We start from the raw sequence: 18,442 nt of genomic DNA, 5'->3' as shown, positions 1-18,442 counted from the left end.
AAGCAGTGGTATCAACGCAGAGTACTCTTCACCCCACCCCTTCTTCAAATATGCCGGAATACCTTCCCCCTTGATCCATTTATACCATACATTATATTCGGACCCCTCAATCTTACCCCTTCTTTCTTCCCTCTGTCTTTCCTTGTCGCTTAATTCTATTTCTTCCCATCGGAATTCACCTTTCTCTCTGGTTTCCTCCACCTCTTTCAAGTTCTTTCCCCTATCGCTGAAGAAGTCTCTTCTCTCCTCTTCCCATTCCGATAATCCGCTACCTTTTTCGCACTGGTCTTTATTTCCTCCCAACATTTCCTCGCCAACTGCCCTCCCCTTCCCTCTTCCAACCTTCCCTCATATCCCCATGCCCTTCTACCCATCCTTGCCCTCATCTTTTCCCTTTGCAGCTCTTCCCTTAGCATATACCCCGGTGTCCCCCACTCCGCCCCCATTACCCATCTTAGATATCTCTCCTGAATCCTTTCTATTCCTTCTCTCTCTCTCCATCCCCACACCTCCACCCCATATCCCATCATCGCCCATATTAACGCATCAAATAACCATACTCTTTTCCCCCAATCCGCTCCAAATCGTCTCTTCCCTATTCCCCATACTTGCCCCAGTATAGCTGTCCCTTTCGCTACTCTTTCCCTTACCTGCTTATCCTGCCTTCCATTTCTCTGTACTATATATCCCAGATATTTATACTCCTTGACTTCTTCTATTTCCATCCCCTTCCATCTCCAACTGGCCTTCTTGAACCTCCCTCCCCCCTTCCTACATCTCATTATCTTCAATTTCTTCGTATTTAATTCCAATCCCATTCCCTCTAAATATCTTCCCAATCTCTCCAGCATGCACCTCATCCCTCCCTCCTCCTCCGCCATTACCACAACATCGTCTGCATAAGCCAATGTGTAGACTTTGTCCCCTCCCAACTTCACCTCTCCCCATAACCCCCTCCTCATCTCGTCCTCCAAGTCCGCCATCAATAAATTAAAGAGTAACGGACTCAAAGGACATCCCTGCCTCACTCCTCTTCCTGTCCAAAACCTCTCCCCTGTTTCCTCCCCTATTTTCACTCTGAAGCTTACCTCTCCCAGCACATCCTCGCACCTTTTTACCAAACCCTCTCTTACCCCTCTCCCCCTCATTGCCGCTAATAATACTGACCTATCCACCGAATCAAACGCGGCCTTCAGGTCCACGAAGAATAATACCAACATCCCCCCTTTCTACTGTCTCGAATAAAACTCCTAAACATCAAGACGGAGTCGCTAATAAGAATCCGGAACATCAGGACGAGACTCACTAATAAAAATCTGAATCATTAAGAAGAATTACTAATAAACGCTCGCTAGCCAAACCTCGAATGTTACGCGAATATTTAATTAAAGAAAGAACGAGAAATAAAGTGAAACCAAATTAAATCAAAAATAAAAGTGTATTTTAAGAGAAAGAAAAGAGTACAACACTCCTAACTTCCTACGAAGTCCTGCACGACCCGAGGATCCTTATCCTTTATTCGACGCAACCCCAGTGCCTTGCTCGAGGCACACAACCAGGTGAAAGAGAGGAGAGAGTGGTGAAAAAGCGGGACGGAGTGGCTAGAAGTAAAGAAGAAGGAAGGAAAGAAGACGGACGGAGGTCAGAGGAGGAGAAGATGCTAAGCGTAATAAGGAGAGGAATGACAGTAGTAAGTAGTAAGGAAGAGAGGTGCATGGAGGAGAAGAAAGGGGATAAGGAGGAGAGAAGAAGAAAGAAGGATGATCAGGGAAGAGCGGAAAGAGGAAGGAAGAGGAGGATAAAGAGATGGAGAGAAAGGAGGCAGCAAGAGAGACAGGATGACGAGGATAGGAGAAGGAGAGAGGACAAAGAAATGGAGAGGAGATGGTGCAGAGGGAGAGGAGAATAGAGGGAGAATTGTTATATGGTTAGGTTTATGTTTATGTTTATGTTTTTGTTTTTGATTTATATGTGAAGGTAAAGGAAAGGGGACTTGGAGAGGAAGGAGCACACGGTGAAGGAGACGGAATAAGACAGGAGATAAGAGAGAAGGAAGGATGAGTCTGGATGAGAGGAGAGAAGGAGGAGAGAAGATGGAATAGTTCTGTATTTGTATTATTGGTATTTGTATTATGGTGGTTAGAGATATTGTGAGGTCGCAAATGGCCAGGTACGGGGAGAGTGGAAGAATGTAAAAGGTTGGGGAACGCCCCTTGGAAAAGCGCCTTTATAACCCTGAGGGGAATAAATATCCATTACTACTATTAATAGTGTAATTGTTACACTCATTATTTATGTAACTTTACATACTTTTTTTACAGCGGTGCACACATTGGCATTGGCGTAGGCACCGGTTGCGCAGGCACTGGCATTAGTGTAGGTATCGATGTCGACGACGTTACCGCAATTGACGCAAACGTTGCAGGCTAAAAACAAGCAAAATAAACAGAATTAATAGTAAATTATAATTATGTAATTATATATACATTTATGTATATATATATATAAATATATATTGATACAAAATTGTATATATATATATATAAATATATATATATATATATATATATATATATATACAATTTTGTATCAATTAAATATGGTATGGCTCGAAATTTAAGGATAATATAATTAAAAAATACCAATTTTATTGTAAAGTTTTCCACAAATGTATTTGCACATTACCCTTAAAATCTTTTTCCTTGGTTCTTGCATAGATAATTTTTTCGGTTGAAGATTCTCACAATTAGCAGTTGAGGATCCTGGCTCTCCTGATTTTGAATTTTTCTTCACTGTAATATTTAATAATTTTCTTTCTCTTCGTCTGATCTTTGTTTTTTGGCGAGAACGCCAAAATTGGCTTCGCCTAATCCTATTTTTTCTATAATTACAATATTTCTATGTAATATATTGTTGCGTCCCTGAGTGTCACCCCTTTGAGCGTTTCCGGGATATCGTCGTCAAAGGGGGTTGTTGATAAACAACCGACGCGTGGTTGTTTGACTAGGGGATATCAGTCTGGATTGACAGCTGTCGAATTGTACGGTCTTTCATTGCATTTATTAACGTGCTCTTGTAATTCTGAGATTAGCAAAGCTTCCGAGTTCTCTTATTAAATACGTCTTGTTCATTTCCCGGCGTGAGTGTGTGTGCGAGTGTTGCGTTGCGTTGCGCGTCTTCGAGATATCGCGAGGTCGTCGCGCGGACGTAACAATATATATATATTACATAGAATATGTATGTATCTACGTATGTGGAGTACACACACACAAAAGTGAATATTATATATCTATATTACATATAAAATTTACCTTCCAAATTAATTTCCATGTTCCATTTTTCTGCTAGAACTGCTTATCGCAACAATTTGTATATATACTGTCACAGCGAAAAAGGAACTGAATACTTCAAATCTTGTTTTTCTCCACGTTAGCTTTTAGATTAGGTTAAAGCACTATATTATTCTATACTGTTTGATAAATAATAATAGATCTTGAGAGTTCAACGCTCGTCGTCCGAGAATAGAGGCGAAAGGGGAGCGTGAAAGTCTTTTTGTGTTTGTGTTGTATTTGGTGTGCGAAACGGTATCCTGTCTGTTACTTATTATCTTCTATTAAGATCGTTTATAAAAGATTTATGTAATTGCTAATAAATATTGCACTTAAATTTTAATAAAAAAGGTTTTTATCAAAACTATTCTTTTATATCATTTATAATAATCGAAAACAGCATTTGTCATTATTAATAAGCCATTTTTATTCTAAGTTTTTATATTTTATTAAAGAACTTAATATTAATTTTTATATTAATTTCATATTTCTTTCTTACAAATAAACTTATTTATTAATAATTACTATACAATATATAATAAAATATATATTATCAATAAATTTTATTTTGTATATTTTCTATTTACAACTTGTGTACGATTAAAATATAACTTCTTCGATTATTTTGGTAAAAATATTTTTTATAATATAAAATATTAATCTTTTTTCTTTAGCAATACTTTATAAAAAATATCTAGTTTCTAAATATAAATAAAATTAATTCTTAAATCAATAATGTAAAAAATAATAAATAGATAACAATATAAAATTTTTAAAGCAGCAATATATGTATTTTTTAAAAATAATTTCATTATTTGAAATGTACGTGTATTTGTATATTTTTATTTATGTATATTAAAATATACCATCAAATATAATCAATGTTTATATGTAAATAATTTTGATAATAATTTAAACTGCATAATATAAATAAGCAGTTCACGTCGTTATGCGCGACTAATATCTGAAAGATAATTAGAAATTATTATCATGTAAATTATTAAGCAATGAATAAAATATGATTAAATTAATAAATTAAAAAATTTTTTTTAAATATACTCTTAGATACTATTAATGCTTATTATGCAGTCTTCTCTATAACATTTCTTTTTACATATATATACATATATATATATATATATATATATATATATAATTATGTAGACTCCCCTTTCTAAAAAAGGCATGTTATTGACATTGTTGTCGCTTTTCCGCGATGCTGACTGGCTCTCTGTCGATTCGCGTTGTGTGTTATATTCATAGCAGCGAAAGGCTGTCATCAAATAATAATATTCGGACCAATATTTTTCTCGCCTATTTTCCCGTTGTAAGTTCGAGGATTATTAATTGATGGAACTTAGTAATCTCAAACCAAGAGATACAGTTCCGAAAAATTAAAATTAATTTTCGCGCTTGGCTCTATTGGCCGACTTTAAAAATCATATTTATTTATTAAATATTGAGAGCCGATAAAAATATTTCTTAATTTATAAAATAATATGTTTTAAATAATACGTTATAATATTTTAAACTTGATTAATATATTTGACATTCACATTGTGTGTTATATTTGTATCATGGAGAGGCTGTCATCGCGAGGGTATTTTAAAATAAAATGTTATAAAAATTAAAATTATATAATACATTTTAAATAATATGTTATAATCAAAAGACACGGTAGTGTCTCGCGCCAAGTCTACTGAGCGTAGCTTTGCGTAGCGACTGCGAGGCATGCCGTGTGTATTATACGCGAGTCGGACAGTTGAGAGTATCATATATTTCTGATACGCAATAACGGCTGATGCGATCGAGTTCTTACTGAGCTCAATCGATAGATTGAGTTCAAATTATATAATAAAAGTGTCTTTACTTTTTCTCTATGTGCTTTGTAAACGGAAATATTATAATGAATAAAATATGATTAAATTAATAAATTAAAAATATTATAATGTAAAGTTTGATTTTCTAAAAAATTGACTCAAGTTTTGGTCGTCATCATCGACCTTCTCAATGCGCATGTACCAGAAAATGTCCAGTTCGAGCATTCATTGCAAGACAGCGTTGATGTCGCTCCATGAATGTCATTTATTTAGATTATCAGTTTTGACATATTTTGACATATTTTAATATTTTGACACATAGATTCAGTTTTGATGTAGATTAAATATAATAAATAACATAAATAGAAAAAGTTAAACCAATACCGACCAAACTAGTCCACACACATCTACTGGTTAAAAAGGCCTTCTTCGTTCTCGCCTATAATGGTGAGTTTGTATTTTTACGAGAGAAATTTTTATTTATTATATGAGAGAAGTAGAGCTCTCAATGATAAAAATATCGGGTAAATGTGTATTATAACGGCAACCTCTCCGTTTTTCTTGTAACTTTTATATTTTGTTTATTTTGATATTTAAATAAGATTCTGAGAAGGAAAATCGTCGCTCATGTTCCATTTATTTTTAATTAATTTTTTTAATTTCTCGATGTCGGTAAGTAAAAAAATGATAATTTATGATATCTCTCTCTCTCTCTCTCTCTCTCTCTCTCTCTCTCTCTCTCTCTCTCTCTCTCTCTCTCTCTCTTTAAAGCAGAGAATATTTGTTAAGTTGTCGTAGAAAAGTATTTATACAATTTTATGTTATTGACAACATAAATAAAAATATTCTCTGCTTTAACCAAGAACACAAACTGATAATTATAAAATATTCTCTGCTTTAATCAAAATCACAAACTGTTTTCTGTGGGAATAGTAATTTTATTATATTTAAAAGAATATATTAAATTTTAATAATTTTTAAATGGATTAAAATTTAATATATTCTTTTAAATATAATAAAATTACTATTCCCACACAGAAAACAATTTGTGATTTTGATTAAAGCAGAGAATATTTTATAATTATCAGTTTGTGTTCTTGATTAAAGCAGAGAATATTGTTATTTATGTTGTCAATAACATAAAATTGTATAAATACTTTTCTACGACCACTTAACAAATATTCTCTGCTTTAAAAGAGAGAAAGAGAGAGAGAGAGAGAGAGAGAGAGAGAGATATATCATAAATTATCATTTTTTTACTTACCGACATCGAGAAATTAAAAAAAATTAATTAAAAATAAATGGAACATGAGCGACGATTTTCCTTCTCAGAATCTTATTTAAAGACCAAAATAAACAAAATATAAAAGTTACAAGAAAAACGGAGAGGTTGCCGTTATAATACACATTTACCGCCGACTGCGATGTACGAAATTTTAACGCGTTCACAATTAGTCTCTTTTTTAAAATTAATTTTGTAGTCTTTCCTACATGCGAAAGGGTATTCGCGTGTACAATTGAATTATTTGCTAGAAATATTTTTAACGCTCTTTTTGAAATAAACAAATATTGTAGAATTGAGCACAACTATATATACATGCAAGTTTTTTAATTTTCGCGAATAACTTTCAAAATTGAAATTCTAAAATGTAAAAAACTATAAGTCTTAGAATATTTGCCTTCTTAATTTCTGTCAAAAATTATTATAATCGAAGATAAGGTGTTATGACATATTATATACAACATATAACTATTTTTATATTTTTAACGTATTATTATTTTATAATTTAATTAGCAAATTAACGTTTTATTAATATTTTTGACAGAAATCAGTTGATTAAAACGTTAATTCCTAATTAAGTTTTGAAATAATGTGTTATAAAAATTAAAATAATATATTTTAAATAATATACATGTTATAATACCTTAAACTCGGTTAATTTTTTTGACAGTTATCAACTGATTTCTATCAACAAACTTTATATTATTTTTTTGAAAATATAACTCTTTTGAATGTAAAATTGTAAGCGCGTAACGCGCGCTTGTTTTGGTCTAGTAAAATAAAAAACGTAAAGAAAAAATCATACGAATTTGATAATAACTCATATCTTTGCTTCTTTGTTTAAAAATGTATAAATAAATATATACTACAAAAATGAATATCATTAAAAAAATTACCTTTTTAAAAAAAGGTAAAAAAACGGCGCCAAGTCCACACGCCATGTGAAAAAGTGTTATACAAAAAACAGTGTTTTTAAATTATTGTAAAAAAAACTTAATATTTCTAAAAAAAATAATGATATCAAAAAATTGCGCCAAATAAATAAAAATTTATGTTTTATAAAAAATTTATTTGTTTTATTATTTTAAATATTTAAAAAAAGTTACTCAGCCAAATATAAATGTGTATTTTGCAGATTATTATCTGATCTGATATAAAATTTATCACAGAATCATCTTTGTATTTTTAAGAATGATGCATCTGCACAGTCAAAACGATTTAGACCCGGTATTGAAACAATTAAAATGACGAACAAAAACTTGGCGTGCCCGGGTCGGGGCATTAAAAATTAAATATTTTAAAATTAAATTTGACATGCAATCTTCAAGTATCTGCATATAAATAAAAAATAGATATATAATTATAGTGTGGACTTGGCGCCCTTTTTTACCTTTTTTTAAAAAGTACTTTAAACTCGAATAATATTTTTGACAAATATCAGTTGATTTCTGTCAAAAAGTATTAATCGCGGATAAAATACAATAACATTATTTAGAACATATCACTATTTTAATATTTTTAACATATTACTTTAAAATTTTATTAGCAAATTAACGCTTTAATAAGCTGGTTGCTGTAAAAAAAATATTAATAAAGAAAAAAATATTAAAGGATCGTTGCTACAGGACTTATAGTTTGCTGAATTTTCCCGATAAACGTTCAAACTTGAAAAGATTAAGGCCTCTATAAGGCCTAGAACATTTTCTGTAGGCGCGTTTTGAAGGTCTTTTATTAAATCATATCACCTCTAACGGGTTATTTGAAAATTAAAACTCATATCACCCCTTAAAATTAAAACACTATCCTGCACTGGCTTGCGGTGTATCTCGTGGAACTTCACAATTTTAAATTCACGCGCGCACCTAAACATTACATTGCTAACTTCCTGCATAAGGGCCGGTACTATCTGCAAATGTCCGGCCATGTCATCAGTCTCGGAAAAATCGTAGTTGCCAAGAACTGCCCGGCCCTCCGGCGTTAAACGCTCGATGGGGTAGTAGCCAAGCAAGTTCCGTGTTGGTAGGGCATTTTCTGGAACTAGATCAGCCGGAAGTGGTGCGTAATCTGGTGCATCCATCATACTGGCCCGAACAAAATTCCTAGTCACTAAGGGCGACACATAGCACTCGTACACGTTATGGTTTAGTGCTGTCGCTGGGCCGAAGCTACCAGGCGACGCGTTAGCCAATGAGTGCTGCGGTAGTGCTATATCTGGTACGCATTAACTCGTACAGTGTCACCAGAAGGCGTCATAACCGTGTTTATCATTGCCAGGTATTCGGCAATTGGCTGAGGAAGATACATCTCTTGCGGTATAAGAGACACAGCGTCCCTTTCATCGCTATATCTATCCTCGCTATTAAGATCCGTCACTGTGCGGAATAGCCAAGCATTAAGGCATGACGTCATCGCATGTAGGAAAGCGCAGAATGGCATTTCCCTCTTCAAGCGCGGATTTATCTGCTTCAATTCTCTGTGGGTTGTCTTGCATAGCAGCGGAAATGTCGACATATCAAGATTTTGTGAATATAGCTTTCTGACCGGGCGGGATCCAGAAACGAAGTCGTAAAGAGGCTCGTCCCTATCGCCGCTATCCTGAGACCGGTATTTAGCAATGTCGACTCCTTGGACTTTAGCGCCCTGCCCAACGGGCGGTTGCGCCGCTGGTGCTGCCGCTTTCTTCCCTTTCCAGTCCTGCGCGCGACGTCGGATCATATCGCATTAAGTGTTAAAATTGATCCATCGTCAAAGGAAATGTTTTTATTTTCAAATACGACGGCAGATCGGTATGCCTATCATATAACTTGAATAATGAAATAATTAAGCTGGATAAAAATGCACTGAAATATGCATAAAGATGAAGTTTAATTTATCAGAAACATCCCAAATCAATTACCATGATTAACTAGCTTATTAAAGGTGAATAATAATTAAAAGTTTAAACGTTTTTTGCGAAAATGAAGGCCTGTGTAAGTCGTAGAACATTTTCTGTAGGCTTATTTTGTAGGCCTTGAAGAGATTTTTGAAATGCGCCCACATAAAATGTTGTACGACTTACACAGGTTTTAATTTTCGCGAAAAACGTTTAAACTTTGAATTCAAAAATTGAGGCCTTTTTCTTCTTCATAAATTGTTTTACTTCTTCTTCTATAATTTGAACTTTAAACTTCTGTACGGATTCAAACGCTTCTGTTAATTCATTTACAGTTTTATCAATTTGTTCAATACTCTGATCGAGTATTTGTGAGAGATCCTGTTGTTTTTCCTGGATATAATACTGAAATTTGAATATACAGGGTAGGCCATTTTAATCTACGCACTGAAATCTCTCAAAATCCATAAGTTTAAGACAAAAATGTTTCAGACAAAAGTTGTATGGTTTCGAGGGGGCCATAAGAAGATACCATTGGTTTGACCTTGAAGAGTTATTTGAAGGTCACATAAAGGTCACGTTTAATTTTTTAAATGGAACTATATTTTTTATTGCATATTTTTGTAGCTGACTTCGAGTGCTTTCCAAAACACTATATACAAATGTTTTTTCGTGAAGTACTTTTCTAGTTATAAAGCTTCAAAGCAGTATTTTGACCTTAAAATACGATATCTTGTATGTTGTCATGTTATGGAATCAAGTTGACTCTTAGGGATCATTCCAAAGTCAAATCAACTTTTCACCCAAATCTCTGTAGTTATGCAGGTTATGCATCAAAAAATTCGAATCATCCTACTTTTAGCGCTACCCAGGAACAACGATGTGGACGCAGTAGAATTTTGTTCCCTTTGGGGTGCTTGATTAACGTGAGTCCCCTTGCCTCTCACGATTCGGGGTGCTTGATTAACGTGAGTCCCCTTGCCTCTCACGAGTTGTCAGAAACACTCTTACAACAAATGCTCAAAAACGTTTCCATTTTCTTGAATACATAATTGTATCCTTCGATGAAAATGTTCGACAGTTTTCAATAATACAGCTCGTGGTATGTTTCTGCAAGCTGTTGTAATTTTTTCCACCATGTCTACTCTAGTGGTTCGTATACATTTTACAAATAACCCCATAAATAAAAGTCAGGAGAAGTAATGTCAGGAGATCGTGCCGGTCCTGTAACAGGCCCACCCCGTCCAATCCACTTGCCATTGAAGCGCCTATTTAGGTAAGCTCTGACATGTCTGGAATAGTGTGGTGCAGCTCCATCTAATTGAATCCACATTCTTAGTCTTGTATACAAATCAACTTCTTCGAGTAATACTGGAAGTTCATCCCTCAGGAGAGCTAAGAAGTTCTCTCCGTTTACATTTTCCTCAAAAAAATATGGACCAATAAGATAGCCATTGATGATACCACACCACACGTTGATGCTCCAACGATGTTGATTGTCTATTTGTCTATGTCAATGGGGATTAGTATCTAACCAATAATGACAACTGTGTCTGTTAAGTTCTCCATTATTCTTAAATGTAGCTTTATCCGAGAACATAACATAAAGAAAGAAAGCTGGATCATTTCTAATCATTTGTTGTGCCCATTGACAAAACTGCATACGCATCCTCATATCATTTGGTGTGATGGCTTGCGTTAATGTGATACGGGTGATAATGTAGGTTTTTTAAGATTCTCAGAACAGTACGCCTAGGTATACCCATCTCCCTTTCAATCTGGTAGCTGCTAATGTGAGGATTTATGTGAACCGTTGCCAAAATGCACAGTACACGTACATCATTCTCGTCATAGTTATGGTTTCGTCTAGTATGTACACGTACTAAATGTCCTTGTTGAGCTCTTAAATAAATATTCCGAATAGCAACATCATTCGGATGTCGTCTTTCTGGATATCGAGCTCGATGAAGAGCAGCAGCTTGACGATAATTTCTATGACATTCGCCAAGAATAAGCAGCATGTCAATTCTTTCTACCGACGGATGGTCAACCATTTCATTTGAGAAAAAATTTTGAATCAATCAACAAATCGATCAAAAACTGCAACAAATCCGAAGAAATTGTTCTACGTACAAAAACCTAATATCGAATCAGCTACGAAGGAAAATTTTCTATTCTATGTATTACTCACTGAAGAAATTGTTCGATCAACAACTTGGATATGTAGAAGTACTTCTTCTTTACGTGCCATGCCCGTCTTCCGGACGTAGGCGACTTCTCTTTCATATACATGTGTTGCGCATGTGGATTATACACATTGTATATGGGACCTACAGTTTAAACGCCGGTTCCGAACGGCCATGATCTTTGTTTACCATTTTTTTAGAGAAGTGTTCTAGGCAAGGTATACACTCTCGGTGGTTTGCCATTGCCTTCCGAGAGGAGAACGAGCGAATATAATTTTTGGTCTTACCGGGAATCGAACCCGGGACCTTTGGCTCTATAGATCATGCTCGCACTCTATAGACCACGCTCGCCCTCGTAGAAGTACTGTATGACTTTAATAATGCAACTTTTGGAATTAAAAACTACAATGCTTGTAGTAATTACTGATCTTTTCTCAACGCAAATGCATGATGGGCTATGCATTTAATTTTAATTCATCTTGTAAATGAAAGACGCTGTGAGTCTTAATTAATTTGTGAAATAAAAAATTTTCACGAAAAACATTTAAATTTTGAATTCAATAATTGAGGCTTATTTCTTCTTCATAAATTGTTTTACTTCTTCTTCTATAATTTGAACTTTAAACTTCTGTACGGATTCAAACGCTTCTGTTAATTTATTTACAGTTTTATCAATTTGTTAAATACTCTGATCGAGTATTTGTGAGAGATCCTGTTGTTTTTTCTGGATATAATACTGAAATTTGAATATATAAATATATATAATTTATACGTGTATGTAAAATCTTTTTTTTTTATAAAACAAAACACAAGATATCAGCAGATATTTTACTCACCTCATATTTGTACACAAACCATTGTTCTTTATTATAATCTTTTCTTAATGCTGAGAAAATTGAGGCCTGCTTTTTTATTTTATCTTCCTGTTGTTTCAATTTAACGTTCATCATATAATTATGCATTATTTCTTTAATATCTGGAATTTTTTTATTCTTCTTCATATTATAATTTTGTTCATTTTCTTTTTTTGCTGTGGGCTGATCGAGTGACTCATCGACCAATTTGTCCTACAAATAATTAAAAAATAATTAATAAATAATTAAAAAAAACATTACCGATTCAGCGACTTCGGTTCGATATTTTTCTCGCCCATTTCTCTTATGGGGGCCGGGGGGGTGGAGGGGGGTTATAAGGAAATATATATAGGAATTAAAATTTTCGAATTGAGAATTAATTTCGCAATAAGTTTTGGTAAGGTACCAAGCAAAATTTTCGTGCCGCGTGCGTATTATCAAAGTTCTAGCGAAAAAATAAATTTTTTGCTATAACGCACCAATATCCGCGTACGGCTCTTATAGCTATAGCCAATTTATTACTTAGAATGTAATTTTTTGTTGTGCATTTTGAAATTTTTCTGTTACTTGTAAAAATAAAATAGTTATAACTATCTATAAAAATAATATAATAATTTGCAAGGCTTAGTCTTAATCGAAATAAAATGCACACACACACACATATATATATATATATGTATATTACTTACTATTTTATTTTCTCTCTTTAATGCTCTAATTTCTTCAATTAAACACTTATTTGAGAAATTAGTCTCATCTAAAAAAATCAATTCAGTTTAATTTGTTAATATTGTTCAACAGACAAGAAAATTAAGATTATTTTGATTATATGCAATTAGAATGTATTTAATAATATCATTAATACTGATAATAATTAATACTAATATTTTTTGCTGAAGACTTTACATGATTATATAGCTTCCTTACCAAGTTGTTGTTGTAAGGTCGAATGGTTGGAGTCTTTAACTTTGAACTCTTTTTTTAATAATTGTATTTGTTTTATTAAATCACTTTTTTCATTTTCTTCCTCTATGGCTTGTTTTGATGACAATTTCTATTATAAAAAGACATTTTTGTTTATAACTCCATAATCTAAGACGCAACAAGTGAGTCATGATGTAGTACGCACGTATATGACGGAGCTCGCAAAATAAAAAATAAAAAACTCTATCTCACCTTTTTATTTTTAGATGTTTTAGGGACATCTAATACCCAGTAAACACTGTTTTATAACTTTTACAGACCATTTACAGAACAGCTGTTCGCTGTTCTGGTAACCGTTATGTCAACTATTAAGTAACGTTTAGATGGAAATGTCAGCAACATTATACCTGTATATGGTATGTAATAAATACATACATTTTAAAATGTAATAGATATATACAGTTTAAACGTAATGAATACATCAAATTAAAACGTAATAAATACATAAAATTTACATAAAAATTACGTAACTATAACAGAATCTATTAAATACTGTTTGTAACATTTACATAACATTTACAGAACAGATGTAACAAAATGACGTAACAAATACCTAAAATTTAGACATAAAATTACATAACTATGACAGAATCCAATAAACACTTTTCTGTAACTTTTACAGCACATTTACAAAACAGTTAATCGCTGTTCCGGAAACTGTTCTGTCAACTATTAAGTAACGTTTAGATGGAAATGTCAACAACATTATGCCTGTATATGATACGTAATAGATACATAAAATTTAAACGTAATTAATACGTAAAATTAAAACGTAATAGATACATAAAATTTAGATATAAATTACGTCAATATAACAGAATCTATTAAATACTGTTCGTAACATTTGCATAACATTGACAGAACAGATATTTTCTGTTCTGATAACCATTATGTAATTTATAAGTAATGTTTAGGTCAAAATGTTACGTATTATATACAGCAACATTATGCTGTATATAATATGTAACCAAATAACGTAACAAAAACCTAAAATTTAGACATGAAATTATATAACTATGACAGAATAATCTCTTTTCAGTTTAATCATCGATAAATATATATTTAGTAATATATATATATATATATATATATATATATATTACTAACGATATATATTTATCGATATATATATATATATATATATATATATATATGTATGTATGTATGTATCAATGATTAAAATGAAGAGACTATTCTGCTATAGTTACATAATTTTTTATGCTTAAATTTTAAATATTTGTTATGTCATTTGATTACATATTATATACAGGATTATGTTTCTGTATAATACATGATTTTGTCCTAAGCATACTTATCATCTATACCTTATATATCAGTAATCTTTTTCAGAATCGATAGTTTCAATTTTTAGTAAACATAAATTAATTTTAACAGCGTAAAATTATTGATTAAATAAAATTTTGATGGTCATCTGTTTTTAGTTGATTAAAGTTAAAAGAATTGACCTATATTATTTATTTTTAAAAAATCGTGTATATATAAAGATATGGATACATACATATAACAATATAATATTGATTTTTTAAAACAATTCTTTATTTTTATAAATTGTCAAGAAATAATGAATCTTTGAACAAGAATTATTATTTATGAAACTATAATTGTGTTTTTCAATGCGAAATCAATAATAATAATTTATAATATAATTTAAATTATATTAATTTGTTTAAACAGAAAACTTCAAATATACTAATAACTATAAATAATAAACAGCTGATAAATAACTGATAATAATAAACATAAGAAAATTGCACTAATATATTAATTAATACACTTCGCAACAAAATTAGGGTCACAAAATTAAAAAGAACTTCAAATTTACGTATCTTTGCAAAAAAATTATCGTAGAGCAGTATTTGAAAACACATTTTAAAGTATGAAACTCCAACTTTCTAATGCTTTAATGGAGATTTCCCTACAAAAATTTACTACAAGATTTTACTACAAGATTTATTACAAGCGACACTATTTTACAGTGAGAGCCTTGCAAAATTATAGAAAAAACCTTAACTTTGATGGCGTGCACGGGAAGAAACTTATTTTTTTCTATCAACTTTATCAAAATATATTGTATTAAAAGTAGGAATACTATGAGAGTTCTAACCCAGGTCCTCTGAGGGGGGTGCGGGGCGCGTGGGGTTCTCCGAGGCGAGGGGTATGACGTCACGCGGGGCGGGGGTATCTCGTAGGCGCGGGGGCTGACGTCACGCGGGTGGAGGGGGATGTTTCGACAAAAGGGGGGGGGTCTAAGCATGTTCGGCAACTGATTATCTTTGTGATTTATGGCTACCCGAAGCCATAAAACTGTTTTTCATTTTATGGACATTTTATCATTAGGAAAGGAATGAAGATTTTAGGGCCGACGCTGCGACGAACATGTCAAACGTTATTTATAGGGGTGCAAATGTAAAAGCGTTGACGTTCGACAGCTTTGTACCCTCGCGGAAAATCGGTCGTAAACGAGAGCGAAACATTTTCCTAAATATCTTTTAAGGAAGAATTGCGATAATTTTGAGAGGGATGGGGGTTGAAGCTTATGGAGAGAGAGTCTGTCTCCACATCAAAAAGTCTCGAACAGTCGCCGAGCGAAGTGAGTGTAAAAAAATAGTGAAAAAAATGACTGGAGGTTTTCTGCGCCGTACGCTCCCCGAAATAGTAAGTTGTACAATTTATTTAAAACTATTGTACAGAATATTGCAATATGTTTAGATATATATATTAAATATTCATATTTTTCAGATGATCTATAACATTGTGCAAAATTTACGGCCGCAACACATGGTGGAGCAAGGTTTAACTGAACGAGAGTGGGTGAGAATGCTGAGGTGGGAACATCGACAAATGTTTGCAGAAATGTGGTGCGAAACTGCAGAGGCGCGGGAAATGGATGCCAATAACAGTTGGCTATGGGAGAACATGTATGCTCTTCGGGAACTGTTTGGTCTAGAGCCATATCCACCAGAACCTGTGGTGGAAAATTGGAACTAGTAAGTATTTCTTTTAATTATAAATTATTAAAATAATTAATAAAAATTTTCTGTTATGCAGGAGTCCCCGCCCAGCCGTCGCCTCCGCTTCTCACAGCACCTAGCATTCGGCTGCCTCACCGCCTCGCATCCACAATCGTCGGCTTTACCATAGCCACCTCCATCACCGACAATTTTTATATATTATGATATTCATTTATATTTTCATCTTTATATTTTCATCTTTATATTCTTATCTTTATATTCATTTATATATATTTTTTAAAATTTTATATCCATTTTATATTCACATTTATATATTCACATTTATATATTCACATTTATATATTCACATTTATATACATTTATATCCATTTATATTCTTTTAAACACACACACACACACGCACACACACAAATGTATAATACACATTTATTCATAATTAAAAATAATTAATATTAAATTAATATATTCATTTTAAAAATTCCTCTTCTTTTCCTTCACTGCGTCATCTCTCGCATGCGCCTCTCGCTATCTCTGTCTCTCGCGTTCACCTCGCGCTCTCTCTTTCTCTCCTAAGCGCTATCTCTAGCAGTCCCTAACCTCGCGTCATCTCTCTCTCTCTCTCTCCTCGCCGCAACATCTCTCTCCTTCACGTTCGCCTCACACCCTCTCTTTCTCTCGCGTTCACCTCGCGCTCTCTCTTTCTCTCCTAAGCGCTACCTCTCTCGCAGTCCCTAGCCTCTCGGTCCCTAGCCTCGCGATCCCTAGCCTCTCAGTCCCTAGTCTCGCGATCCCTAGCCTCTCAGTCTCTAGCGTCACGTTCCCCCTTCCCCGCATGACGTCATCCCCCACAAGGACCGTGCAACGAGCTACGTATGAGTGCAATATTTGTAGATGGTATCTTTACGACTTTTTTATGAGGGTTCTTAGACATTTTCCCCAAAAAGGTATAGAACAAGCGCCGATGATTAACAATTTTGTACCCTCGTTAATATAATTTTATTACGGAAGCGCCGATGTCCGGCTGCTCGTCAACGGAGCGTTCTAGAGTTCATTAAAACTATGTTTTTCATTTTATGGACATTTTATCATTAGGAAAGGAATGAAGATTTTAAGCCGACGCTGCGACGAACATGTCAAACATTATTTATAGGGGTGCAAATGTAAAAGCGTTGACGTTCGGCAGCTTTGTACCCTCGCGGAAAATCTCCCATAAAAACGAGAGCGAAACATTTTTCTTAATATTTTTTAAGGAAGAATGCAACGTATCGGCGCCAACGTTCGGCAGCTTGTGTCCTTACTCCTCTATCCATAAAACCGATATCTCGGGAAACTATCTTTTGAGATACGCCAAATGTTAGAAAAGAAGATAGAATTAGGTGAAATATATATATAAGGAGGATGAGAGCGCGTCAAACCATAGTACGATTTGAAAGCGCATAGATGCAGCGGTGAAAAAAGTTTAGTGGTTACTTTCTTGTATTAGAAGTGTTAGTGGTATAATAGTGAATAAAAGAAATAATGGAAAACATCGAGCAGAACGAACGCGACCTGTTGGAGCGGTCCCATCAAATCACCACCTTGGGCGAATATTTTGAATGGGCGCTGCGCTGCGAGGACTTTATCAAACTGCTCGAAGAACGCAGTCGTGTCAAGCGTCCGCGACTCTCCATTGGATATAGACAATCTTTGGTTGCTAGAATCGCGCGACTCGAGGGTGCAAAGACTCGATTGCAGAGACAGTTTATACCCAGTGGTGGTAATTACAGTGGCGGTAATTACAGTGGCGATAATAACACGGGAAGACTCGTTTGGCGAGAGATCGATACCGCGTTCGAAAATCGGATACTGACAGGTGCGGTGATTAACGCAGACTATATCGAACCGCGACAATTTTTGGAAGACGCTAGTAGTGTAGTTCTCGAGCAAGTGCAAGATGTTATAAAAATACACAACTGTGCAAAAGTAAATACCGTGTTCAACGGTGAGTTTGTGACAGGTGATATGCGCTCCAACAAAAGCATTAACACGCGAAATTATGAACTCTTTCGCACGTCCGATTTACACGAGTGGTATGAGCGGCATGTCATCGAATCCACATTGGCGTCTCTCGAAGAGTTTCAGG

The 18,442-nt window shown here is 33.8% G+C and overlaps 1 protein-coding gene and 1 pseudogene across 1 annotated transcript in view; one reads left to right on the top strand and one right to left on the bottom strand.

Annotated features, from left to right (window-relative positions):
- LOC145946448 (dynein axonemal heavy chain 12-like) overlaps nucleotides 1–18,442 on the top strand; it is a 185,724-nt gene that overhangs the window by 62,860 nt on the left and 104,422 nt on the right. The window lies entirely within an intron of this gene.
- Nucleotides 10,311–10,978, bottom strand: LOC145946398 (uncharacterized; annotated as a pseudogene).

The sequence above is a fragment of the Prenolepis imparis genome, unplaced genomic scaffold, assembly GCF_030444845.1.
Source record: "Prenolepis imparis isolate NDT839.2.m4 unplaced genomic scaffold, iyPreImpa1.0 SCAF_16, whole genome shotgun sequence".
Taxonomy (NCBI): Eukaryota; Metazoa; Arthropoda; class Insecta; order Hymenoptera; family Formicidae; genus Prenolepis; species Prenolepis imparis.
This window is presented reverse-complemented; position numbering and strand designations above follow the sequence as displayed.